This window comes from Tupaia chinensis, unplaced genomic scaffold (assembly GCF_000334495.1).
Source record: "Tupaia chinensis unplaced genomic scaffold, TupChi_1.0 Scaffold000318_1, whole genome shotgun sequence".
In the NCBI taxonomy this organism is placed as follows: domain Eukaryota; kingdom Metazoa; phylum Chordata; class Mammalia; order Scandentia; family Tupaiidae; genus Tupaia; species Tupaia belangeri.
In genome coordinates this window covers 2,913,107-2,925,696 of record NW_006159811.1, presented here as the reverse complement: position 1 = coordinate 2,925,696, position 12,590 = coordinate 2,913,107, and the positions used below count along the sequence as shown (strand labels likewise).

Below are 12,590 nucleotides of genomic sequence, written 5' to 3'. Positions count from 1 at the left end.
TTCTGGGATCCTATTATCAATATAAATCAAGCATCCATAATCTAAAAGTCTGAAATTTTATCTACATGCATCTGAAAGACAAAATGCTCAAAAATCTGAAAGTTTCAGTGCTTACATGGTGCTATAAGTTAAAAATTTCTATACCTGCTGGTCATGTGACAGGTCGTAGTCAGGACAACAGGGCGTATAAAATTAAACCCTTAGGTAATTCCGCCATGTGTACAAGCTGCATATGAAATATAAATGAACTTTTCATTTAGACTTGGGCCTCATCCTTAGGGTATCTCATGTGTATTCAAATATTTAAAAATCTGAAAAAATCCAAAAATCAAAAAAACTTCTGATTTAAAGCATTTTGGACAAAGGACATTCAACCTATACTTACTATAGTAGAATTACTTAAAACATCTATTAGAAATGACAGACATTCCCTTAATTGAATGTTAAAAGGATTTTCCAACGTAAAAGTCTCCATCATAGTTTAGTTGAAACTACAGGATGAACCAGTTTAATTAGTGGAAGGGTATAGATGGAAGAACAAGATTGGGAATATTTCTCAAATATTTACTTTGGGAGCCAACTGTTTCCAGCTGGATTTTAACTGCTGTAGTTGTAATGCTTTTCATATCTTAGTTTGCAGTTTCACATGTTCAAACAGGACAATCTGGTACTGCCTAATAAAATAGAATATTCAACTACTTAACATTGTCCCTGATTCCCAAATGACTTCCAAAAGTGACGGACAACCAAATATCACTTCAATAATAACTATTACATTCAGATACTCATATTCCTCTATTTCTTTTTTTTTAAAAAAGAATTATTTAATTTCATTTATTATTTTTAAAATTTTGATATAGAGCATGTATGCTTACCAGAGAGAGAAAGAGAAAGCCACTAGGTATAGGTCTTGGAACCAGGGTCAGCCATGTGGGTGTCCAATGTCTTAGCCACTATGCCACCTGCTGGCTGGCCCCATCTATTTCTTAATGAGTAACTTTGGTATGGTTTTTATGTCTGCTTGAAGTAAAATTGTTGTTATTTCTACTTTTGAAATATATTTCTTTGGCACCCTCATAATCTGTAACTTATTTTATTTGCAATACATCATACCTTTATTACACTAAGTAGAAATCCAGTTGTCATTAGCCACTTCACAATTAGATATGGGAAGAAGTTAATTTTATTCATTTTTTAGTTTATTAGTAAAACTGATCAGTTTTTGTGGCTTTTTTGATCATAAAATCCTTCAGAGAATTCCTTTTCCTCTGCCTCAGCTATGCTTACATAACTTTTATGTGAGTTGATTTGTGTTTACATTTTGTCTTTTAAGACTTTATTGATGTTTACTTCATATCATTTTACCTTTAAGTTATTTTTATCTTCTTGGATTTTTTTTTTTTTTTTGAGAGGTTATTGCTACAGGGCACATGCACTCGCCAGAAAGACAGAGAGAGACCAAGAGACAGAAAGCAAAAAATCATTCCCCGGGGTGATGGTTATGCCACAATCCCTTCTCCTCCATTCTCCTCTCTGGGTCTTGGGGAAGCATGCACATGTGCCCAGCATGAGTTTAAGCTACCAGTTTAAGGACTGGGACTCAAACTGTGGTCAACTACATGGGAGTCCAGGGACATAGCTATTACGCCAACTGCTGGTCTCATTTATCTTCTTGTTTTTATAACAAAGACAGGGTTCTCACTTTTTTTTTTTTTTTTTTTTTTTTTGTCCAAGGTACACTTTTCAATACTGGAATATAAACTGGAAAGCATTATAGTGGAATTATAACTGAATTTCTTATTTTGCTGTCATTGAGGAAAACTGTGTACTTGTCTTACTCTGCATGCTAATGACATAAAAATTCTACATGTTTCAAATAACAAAAATTATTTTCCTTAAAAATATAAGCTAAGCAAAGTAAGCCAGTGTATAAAAGACAGACATTGTATGTCACCGCTTAATATATACTCAATACCTGCACTCTATAGTGGAAACTGAAATATTGGAAGGTATAATATCAGGGAGACCAAATGTAGATCTAGAGACAGTATAGAAGGGGGTGTGTAATAAGGAGTAGGAGGCGAGAGATCAGGGACATACAAACAAAAACACATTTAAAAATTTATATTTTTATTCTCATTCAATATATATCATTACAGCAAACAAAATGAATTTTCCCATCCAGAATGCATTGAATATTAGCTCAATCAAAGGTAATACCATACATATTTAATAAACACAAAAATGCAAAGTTATCTGTTGATGGTATTATATATAAGTCAACATCTGTGACTTGACTAATATGCACCATATTCATTCTGGGAAAAAAACATGTACCATGATGTATTATGATTAAATATAAGTTTAAAAAATTAAATAAAAGCTTGACTTTATCCTATAATTCTTCATTCTCAAGAAGTATACCTTGCACTACCTTTTTATGTGTTTCTTCAAATGCCTGAAGAAATAAGATTTTTCTTCCAATCTTAACTTATAGTCATAACCTTGAGATACTTCAGATGTTATCAAGTTATCAAGGTTTTTTTTTTTTTTTTGACTCTTCACCATGGTGCATCACCTTTATATGATATCTAGACCATATACATCCTACATTTTCTTTTATTCCTCAAATTTTAAGTATTTTATTTTTTCCCTCTTATAATTTCTTTGGGTAAATGACTATATGTCCCCTTTTGAAGTAAGAAGAAGCCTGCATGTTTCTACTTGCTTTGGGGAGATCTCTGAGTTGCAATTACTGAATGGACACTGGTGGGTCAAGAGAGTAGGCAAAGCAATTGCAAATTGTTTCTTTCTCTGCTAAAAGTGCAGCTCATGCGAGGTAAGGAGCCTATGAAAAGGCTTACTTTACAGTTTTATTATACTCTAAAAGACATAGTTGTTAGAGTAGAAAATTTGACAATAATTCAAAATATCCTTTCCAATTTGTGGCCAGATATTTCAGTATTCAAAAATGTGTCATGGGTCTGAAAAACTGAGGACTTCTGCTTTATTAGAAAAACACAAGCAGATAAAAATAATTTAGAGGTGAAATGATATGAAGTAAACATCAATGAAGTCTTAGAAGAAAAAATGTCAACACAAATAAAAATAATATAAAAGTTATGTAAATATAGCTGAAATAGAGGGAAAGGAGTTCTCTCTGAAGGATTTTATAGCTTAATAAGTCACATAAACCCTGATTATTTCCATGGTTTTTATTACTAATAAACTAAAAAATGCATTAAATTCCCAAATCTAATTGACGATGAGGTGGCTAATGACAAGTGGATATTTGCTTGGTGTAATTACAGTAAGGTATACTGTATTGTAAATAAATGAACAGTTATAAGGGCTCCAAAGAAACACCTTTCAATAGTAGAAATGAAATGACAAAAATTTATTATAAAGTGCATGTGAGAGCCATACCAAACTTATTCACTAAGAAATAGAGGATTATAAATAGAGTGTATATAATATTTATTATTTAAGTGATCTTTGGTTGTCCATCACTTTTTGAAATCATTTGGGAATAAGGAACAATGTTAAGTAGTTGAGTATTTCATTTTTTTAGGTGGCAATTGATTGTCCTGTTTGAATATGTAGAACTACAAACTAAGATATGCTTGGTGTAATTACAGTAAGGTATACTGTATTGTAAATAAATGAACAGTTATAAGGGCTCCAAAGAAACACCTTTCAATAGTAGAAATGAAATGACAAAAATTTATTATAAAGTGCATGTGAGAGCCATACCAAACTTATTCACTAAGAAATAGAGGATTATAAATAGAGTGTATATAATATTTATTATTTAAGTGATCTTTGGTTGTCCATCACTTTTTGAAATCATTTGGGAATAAGGAACAATGTTAAGTAGTTGAGTATTTCATTTTTTTTAGGTGGTAATTGATTGTCCTGTTTGAATATGTAGAACTACAAACTAAGATATGAAAAACATTACCTCTACAGCAATTAAAATCCAGCTGGAAACAGCTTACTCCCTAAGTAAATATTTGGGAAAGATTCCCACTCTTTAGTTCAAGCCTTATTCTGGTATGTTAGGAATGAATCATGTATCAAAACTCATTGACTCAAAATGCCACAAGGTGGCAGTGGCCTGCTCAAGGTGGAGTCTTCATGGAGGGCACTGAAGACCTCTTTACAACTGGCATTCTATTTCCTTCTTACGTGCTTTTGATCATTAAACTTCCTGCTTAAGACATGTGCAATTCTCTGAATACATTTAGCGTTGAAAAACATTTCATGACTCATTTCTGTGACCTCTATTCCTCTCCTCAGTACTAAAAGGGGGAAAGAAGACACCAATAAGAGAAGAAAACATCTGTGTATTATATATTATGTGCCAGTTACCTATCCAACTGCCTGGCATATGTTTAGTATCTATATTTAACTCTTGAGCTGCTATTCAATACTCTTGAAGAAGTGTGTGTACAAAATATTTTATTTTCATTCATCTTCAGACATTGCATGATTAACAAAAGACTGACCTTTAAGATTATTTTCCAATGTTTATAGAAACATATTAGTAATGAAAAATACTATCAATAATCATAAGCATTTAGAAAATAAGATGTCATAGAGCTGTGGGAACAATTTTTAAATATGTGACATAAAATATAAGACATTATTTTGTCATGATAATTAGATTGACTGTTAAGTATTTCCGTAAGTTGCAATTATGGAAAATGATGGAAAAACTAAGTCCACCTTTTGGCACATACTTGATTTATCATCTCTATACAGAACATAGTGGTTAAAGCTGTATGATGAATTTCTATACACAAAAATCTTTGAGATTAAATGTATGTCGCTACGCTTGCTTGCAGCTACCTTAAGAGGGATAATACAACGTGTAACTACATTGATGGGTGACAATTCAATAACTCCATAGAAGACTGAAAAAAAATTATTGAAAAGGGAGTGACTGTGGAAGTGTCAGGGATGGCATGGTGATGACAATGATATTGTTCTGTTTTTAAGCACAGGAGACAAAATTTTCTGTAAGGGCTTTGCAATTGAGAGGCACTGTGACTTTCTCAGAGACATTCACATCACAGTATTGAAATGAGTTTAACAAGTCTTCATTTGTATTTTGAATTACTGGTTCACTCTACCATTGCATGAACTTCAACTTTATTGGGTGAACTTAAAGCTTTAGGGTGATGGCTTGGTGCCTGATGCCATACTGATAAATTCAGTCCAGTCAGTCTCTTTATTTCTGTCATCATCCTTATCATCTGATTTAATTAGTTCTTTGAGGTCATCTTTAATCAACTGAATACCAACTCACGGACAATCTCTCCTGCCTCTTTCGTCTTACCTAAATCTATTCCTTATAGCACATCAGTAGGGCACTGGCTTTGGGAAAAAGCAGATCTGGATTCAAATTCCAGCCTAGCAGTGAGATATTTGCAATTTAACCTCTCTAAGCCTAAACTATAAAATGAGAGCAATTGTCTGACTTTGGGGATTGATTTATGATAAAAAAAAACTAGGTAACACAAGTAGATACAGTACCTGACATACAGTAACTATTTAATCAACTGAAACTGTTATTTCTGTTTCTGCTACATTCAAGTTCTGCACTCTCTTGTCGGCTTTATCATCAATTGAGTAAACTTTAGCAAAGTCATTCCTTATAAGGGTTTCTATTGGGAATTTCCAGTAAAGTACATCCATATTACAATTATGGCCCTAAATACTGGTATTCTGTGAATATAAATTTTTTCTAGGATTAATTTACAAGTGAGGGGTGACATGCAATTTTATCTCAGATGATTTGAACATCACCATTTGAGGTTATTTACTATTTTGGCCTAATAAATATCTTGGACTATTGAACACCCATACGTAGTTAAATTATAAGAACTTATGAATGATAAAATATTGGAATCTTTATAAGCTGCTTTTGACTCTGGGTAAAAAGGTCAATTAATAGTTAAAGATAAACTTACTGTCTTCTTCAAATATTTTCTTATCAAATATAATTTTTATATGACAATTTCTGAATTATTTTCTCATTCTTAACACTCTTTTCTGGACACAAGATCATATGTTGATTATTTTTATTTATTAACTAAATAAATCCTTTATTAACACAAACACAAACTGTAAAGTCCTAAGAAATTTAAATATCTGTGTCATAACAAACAGGTGGCAATTCAGCATCCAGGGTCAACAGAATGCTTGAAAGCTGCAAGAAATTATGATAGATTCCAAAGGTGGAGAAGACATCTCCACTGCTGAAGGGGAGCCTGTCTGTAGCAGCTCTTCAAGTTCTCTCATCATCAAATTCTCTGTCATCAAGGATCTTGAGAGGCACTCCATTCAAGGGGAGATGTGCAATGTGGTGCTCTTCAGGCAGATAAGAACTCAAAATCTATAAGATTGAAGGGAAAGAATTTTTCTGTATCTGCATAGGTATCATCTTAGACAGGAACAGAGAGTTTGGCTTTAATAGTCTTCTTAGTTATCTTTCTTATAGAGAAGTTTGACTGTTTTCACTTGAGTGGATCATTAGTCTTTATTGACTTTTCAGTAGCTTTGTTGACAGTTCCCAAAGCCTTTCTGGCACCTTTAGTTAAGGCTTATGGAGTATCAAACATTTTGCTAATATGCGGTGTTAAAACCCAAGATCTCCCATCTAAAACTATGACGGTCCCAGAGCCCGGTGTCTACTCAACCTTAGGAATCAAATGGGTTCCTGGGTCTCTGTTTTCCTTATCAACAAAGATTAGAGTAGCCATTCTGGATTATTCTGAGACTCCACTGATTTTTTGATATAATGAATGAATTCTAGCTGTTGGGTTGGAAGACATTCTAATTGTTTTTCACATTGAAAATCCTGGGATGAATAAAACAAAGACCTTTTGGAAGGGTTATTTATTTATTCATGAAAGTTTGTTTAAAAATAATACAGTATGTTTTAACAAATAATTATATAGCATGATAAATGCTTCAACTGAGCAGTTATTCAAATGCTAGGATATACAAAAAGGAAGATATCTGGACTTTGTCTAAAGGAGGTAAGAGTTTTCCAGGCTATTCAGGAAGTGAGGACTGCTAAGGGAGATGAATTAGGGAAAAGAGAAAATATTTTAAATAGAATCCAGAAGGAAGAAAGACCTACAGCTGTAGAGTAATGTGTCACATTGGGAAATTTTTGGCTGTGAGAGAAAATCATTTAAATTTTAGTAGAACAAGCTGAGATTGTACTTGGGGTCAGACCATAAAGGCCTTCAATAACATGTTTAGGGAGTTTAGATGTCTTTCTATACACACAGGGAACTGCTGGATTTTTAAATGCAAAGATCTGTCTTCATTTTTTTTAATTTTTATTTTTTATTTATATTTTTAATAATCTGGTTGTAGAAGAGGAGAAACTGGTAAGGAGAAACTAAACTGAGATACTGTAGCAACTGTGCAAGCCCCAAACAGGAACGTAAAGTCCAGATGTTACGTAGTCTGTGCTGTACGAGACTGGCTGTTTTCCCCTTTAGGCCAACATAGATTGACTTTGGCCATACTCTGACTCTACTATCTGGAATGGGTCATCCGCGAATGAGTTAGACCAGAGATCATTGATCAACATTCTCTTGAAATCTCAATATGCTAAAATGTTCTTTCATGGATAAGTAAATCTATGTAGGCATCTTTTCTAAAATCATCTGTGTCACAATATGTTTATGTTGTTGATCTGTATAATTTTTTTCATTATGTTTCTAATAATGACCTGGCATTTCTGCATGGAATGGCACAATGTACTCATATTTAAACTGCCACCTCTCTTCCAAACAATAGCAATAAAAGATTAGAAAAATTTAAAAACAGAAAAGATATAGCTGGGCTCAAAAGCTGTATTGATCCTAAGATCAATAGCTCTGTAGACCAGAAACACAAAGTTGTGTGTGGGTCTGAAGCTACAACCTGTTCAGGTCAAGCTGCTGTGTTTCATGCTCTTAAAACAAACAAACAAACAAACAAACTCTATACAATTCATAAAATTAGAATTATGGGCCTACTGCTCAACATCTTGAATGGAAATGGCTCATTCCTAGTTTACTTTTTCTCAAAGTTTAGAAATATGGTTGGAGTGGAGAAATGTGAATGAGAGGCTATGTCTTTGTCAATGGGCAATGTGATTCAGTTTCCAATAATAAAAGAAAGGGATATGGGGCTCCTTACACCTACTTGTTTCCTACTTTATAAATTGGTTAATAGCATAATTCAAAAGCTCTAGATTGTTTGAGTGGTGACTATATTAAGAATGCAATTTTTAAATAAACTGTGAGATGATGAGTTCAGGAACATTCTATTTTTAGGATGTCTTTGAAAATACCATAGTGGAAATCATAATAGTAATATTACTTATCTTTGTATATTTTGTTCATTTCAGGGCAAATAAAAGACAAAAGCTTTTTTCTTTATAGCAAAAAGTCTGCTAACCACCAATTCAATAAATCTACTGTACAGTACAGTGGTATCTGGTGATTATGATCCCAATACTAAGCACCTTCCAAATGATAAAATTCCTTAGGAAATTTTCAAGAAACCCAACAAATTAGGTACTGCATTTGTTAAAATGTTGAGACTAGTTTAATAATGTAATTATAAAAGTACCACTGGACCTGTCAGAGTATTTGATATACAAATATTATATTGTGACAAAAAATCAATTTATATGTGGCCTCTCATTATCTTTTAGTAAGAATTATATGAGGAAGGATCAGCAGTTGGCATAATGGGTATGTTGCTGGATTCCCATGTAGTTGACTGCGATTTGAGTCCTGGACCTGGTGGCTTAAACTCACGCCAGGCGCGTGTGCATGCTTGCCTAAGATCCCAAGAGGAGAAGGGACTGCAGCATGGCCGTCCCCCCGCGGTGTGATTTCTTGCTTTCTCTGTTTCTGTCTTTCTGGTGAGCGCATGTGCCCTATAGCAAAAACCTCTCTTAAAAAAAAAAAAAAAAGAATTACTGTATAAGGAGACTTCAAAATGTTCCTAGAAAAATTCATTTAAAGTACAAGATCATTTTGGAACAAAATTTTTTTGAAATCTATGCATTTTTTAAAAATGATACACATTTTCCATTAACTTTTTGAAGACCCTTCATAGATGTATATTTTTTGGCTTCCTTAAAACTTCTAACTTTTTTGGCCAGTTGGTGCCTTGGTGGTTAAGATGGCTGGTGGTCGACTGTGAGATTCAAGTCCCAGACCATACAGTTTGGAAAACGTGCTGGGCACATGTGTATACATGCCCCACATCCTGACAGTAGAGAAAGCATTGTAGCATGACCATCCCCCCCACCCCCACCCCCGGGAGGCGCTTTCTCATTTTCTCTCTCTCTTTCTCAAGAGTTTGCCCACAGCAAACTTTTTTTAAATTACAAGTTTTTAGTAGTCCTTTGGTGTGTATTATTTGAAAATATCAGTAAGATTTTATATTTTGCAAACTGAGAAATTATATATAATTTGCTTTTTCTTCTTTGAAAGAGTCTTTATTTTTTCCTGCTTGGATAAACTCATCAGAAGTTTGAAATTGTCCAGAGACTTAAAAAATGAATTTCTTTAAGGACATGGTTTTCATTTCCAAGAAGGATGAAGTTGTTATGATGAAATTTTCAGCATATGTGAGTAATTATTTAGTACATGGGAGTTAAATAATTCATAAAATCAATGATCTGTATTTTACTAATTAATGTATTGATCATAGCTGTATGATATTCTTATAAGTGCTGAAATGATTTGATTAATAGTGGATTTTTCCATCAAATGAATGCCAAGAATAAACAGACTAGTAAATTACTATTTAAATTACTCACACATACAAAAGTTATGTTAACGTATTTAACACAAAATGTTTTCTGAATTAATTAGGTTTCAAATGAGAATTGACGCTTACCAATTTTCATTAATGACAGGAAGATGCTATTGAGACTGTTAAAATATTAAAATTAGGAAACATAAAAGATCAATTGTAGTGCTGTTCAGAAAACATAGTTCCTTCCTTTGTTAGAGTAGTGTTATTTAAATTAATTATAAAATTACATTATATTCACATCAATTGGCCGAGTCTTTAGTATGTTAGCTGTCATAATAACTAGGATTAATTTTTTAACTTCAATGTTGAATTACAAATAAAGTGTTGAATTTTATTGTTAGTGAAATTTGCCACAGTAATAGAAAAGTAAATTCTATTGTTATTTATAATTATTACTTATAAGAATTCTTTTTGGATAGTGTAGCATAATTCTGGCCTTATTTACTATATTTACATATAAATTACTGGGTAAAAATTATAAATTGCATGAAATTCAATGCACATACTTCAAGCAGATGCCAATATAAATATCAAGCGCAACTTACATTGACAGTTGATAAAATTAAAAATTAAATACATTAAGTAATCTTAATGTATTTAATATATATCTCATATATATGAATATCTGTCATATCCGTTTCTTTCTCTTTTAATAGTTTGCCATTAAGCAAATGCATATTATGCTTTATGCTTCTTGATATATTGTAGTCCTGGTAGCTCCAGTGTTCAAGGATTTATCTTTCATTTTAAAAAGGAGAAGGCATCACCTATTGTAGTATTTACGTACTGTTATAATTCTATGTGAACATATTGTTTTCAAGTTAGTTAATTTACATAATTTTTTTTCTTTTTAACCAATGCCCGTGGACTGTAATTGCTTTAGTGATGTTAACTATAGTGGGAGCTTTTGGAAAAATTAGAATTACTCTGACCATTTTCTTATTATATTTCATATTATAAATTATTTTAATATTTTAATATTTTAATAGTTTCATATTCTTTATTTTAATGATTTGTGCTAGCAATCTGAATGTTTTTATGTCCCTACAAAATTCATATGTTGAAATCCTAAACCTCAAAGTGATAGTACTAGGAGGTGAGGTCTTTTCGGTGGAATTAGTACCCTTATACAAGGGGCCCCAGGGGCCTTCCTTGTAACTTGAAGAGAATCCTCACTAGAATCTGACACCTTGCTCTGCTGGCACCTTGATCTTAGACTTCTCAGCCTCCAGTAGCATAATAAGTAAATTTCTGTTGTTATAGGTCATTCAGTTGATGGTATTTTGTTATAATAGCCCAAATAGACAATTTATTTTACTGTGACATAAACATTTGTGATAAAAATTATTTCAGTCTATCAGTTTTTTAAGATAATTTTTTGCCTTAAGTTGTTATTAAATATCATTCATTTATCTTTGTCTCATTTACTCAATTTGCTTGTTAATTAAATGAATCCACATCCTTATTTGTGAGGGAAGTGCTAGCTGCTAGCGATCAAACTTTGGACAGTATCAACAGGTTATTACCAGACAAACATACAGACTCATGTTATAGTTTATCACACAGTAAGCCAATTTCTTAGATAATGAGAATTTGCTTAGAGAAAGGCGTTATTATGAGAGAAATCAACTGGGAGAATGGTAGAATCTAAGGCTCTCAGAGTACTGTCTCCATGATTGAGCAACAGGCAGGTCTTTTAAACGTAAGTCAGGAAGGTGACAACATAAAGGCCTGGGGGTAGGAATCCAGGGGCTTTCCAGGAACGTTGCTATGATGTCATCTTTAATGAAGGGTGCTTCTCTTCTGGCGAGAGGCAAGGCAATCTTGAGGAGGATCCAGAGCCTGATGTTATCATCAGGCCTCTCCTGGGTAAATAACTCAAGAAAGCCCTTAGCACACCTGATCTCTTTAGTCTTTTTTTGCTACTTGTGATTGTGTCTTGCAGAAGTTGAGTAGTTGAGTTATCACAATGTGGTCATTACAGGACCATGATCACAGTGTGCAGACAGTATTAGTCAGAGGTAAAGAGGACAGGAGCTCATCTTACTGTGTAAAGTAAATGACTGAGAAATCTAGGCACATTTTCTCTTTATCTGGAAAATACTGTAATTAAGACTAAGCAAGGAGAAAACTTATTTTTACTCCTCAAGATCCCAATATCAGTCACTTGACAACATGGAAATGATAGTTCCATAGGAAAAACCAACAACAAGTAAAAATATACTGCGAAGAAAACAAAGATCAAGAATGATGATCTGAGGCGTGGCCCTCCCCCGTGGGGGGTGATTTCTCGCTTTCTGTCTCTCTACCTCTCTCTGTTTTTTCTGGCTAGCACACACACCCTATAGCAAAAATCTCTCCAAAAAAAGAAAAAGAAAAAAAGAAAAAAGATTGATGATCTGAATGGGGCAGAGTAATTTACATATACATACATCAAAGAATATATACACATTATTTCTTATACATACAAGAAATCTTTTAACAATGAGGAAATTTTATCAAGTTTCTTTATGTACAGTCAACACTTAAATAGAACTAAGAAGAAATGTATTCTCAAGTGGAAATTTAACTATTTTTTAAAAAACTATCAAAATTACTTCACCCCTTTGATTTACAAAGGAAAAAAGAGAAAATAGCTTCAAAATCCCATATAAATAGTACATTATTATAAGCAAAATGAATGGACAATATTATTAGGTTGTCGAGAAAGTCATGACATATTTTTCTGTTTTTCTATAACTTTCCAG

General features: G+C 32.9%; 1 protein-coding gene and 1 pseudogene across 2 annotated transcripts in view; one reads left to right on the top strand and one right to left on the bottom strand.

Annotated features, from left to right (window-relative positions):
* The window catches only part of CFAP299 (cilia and flagella associated protein 299), a 511,846-nt gene that overhangs the window by 242,802 nt on the left and 256,454 nt on the right, over positions 1-12,590 (top strand). The gene's annotated exons all lie outside the window — the stretch shown is intronic.
* Positions 6,149-6,767, bottom strand: LOC102491039 (securin-like; annotated as a pseudogene).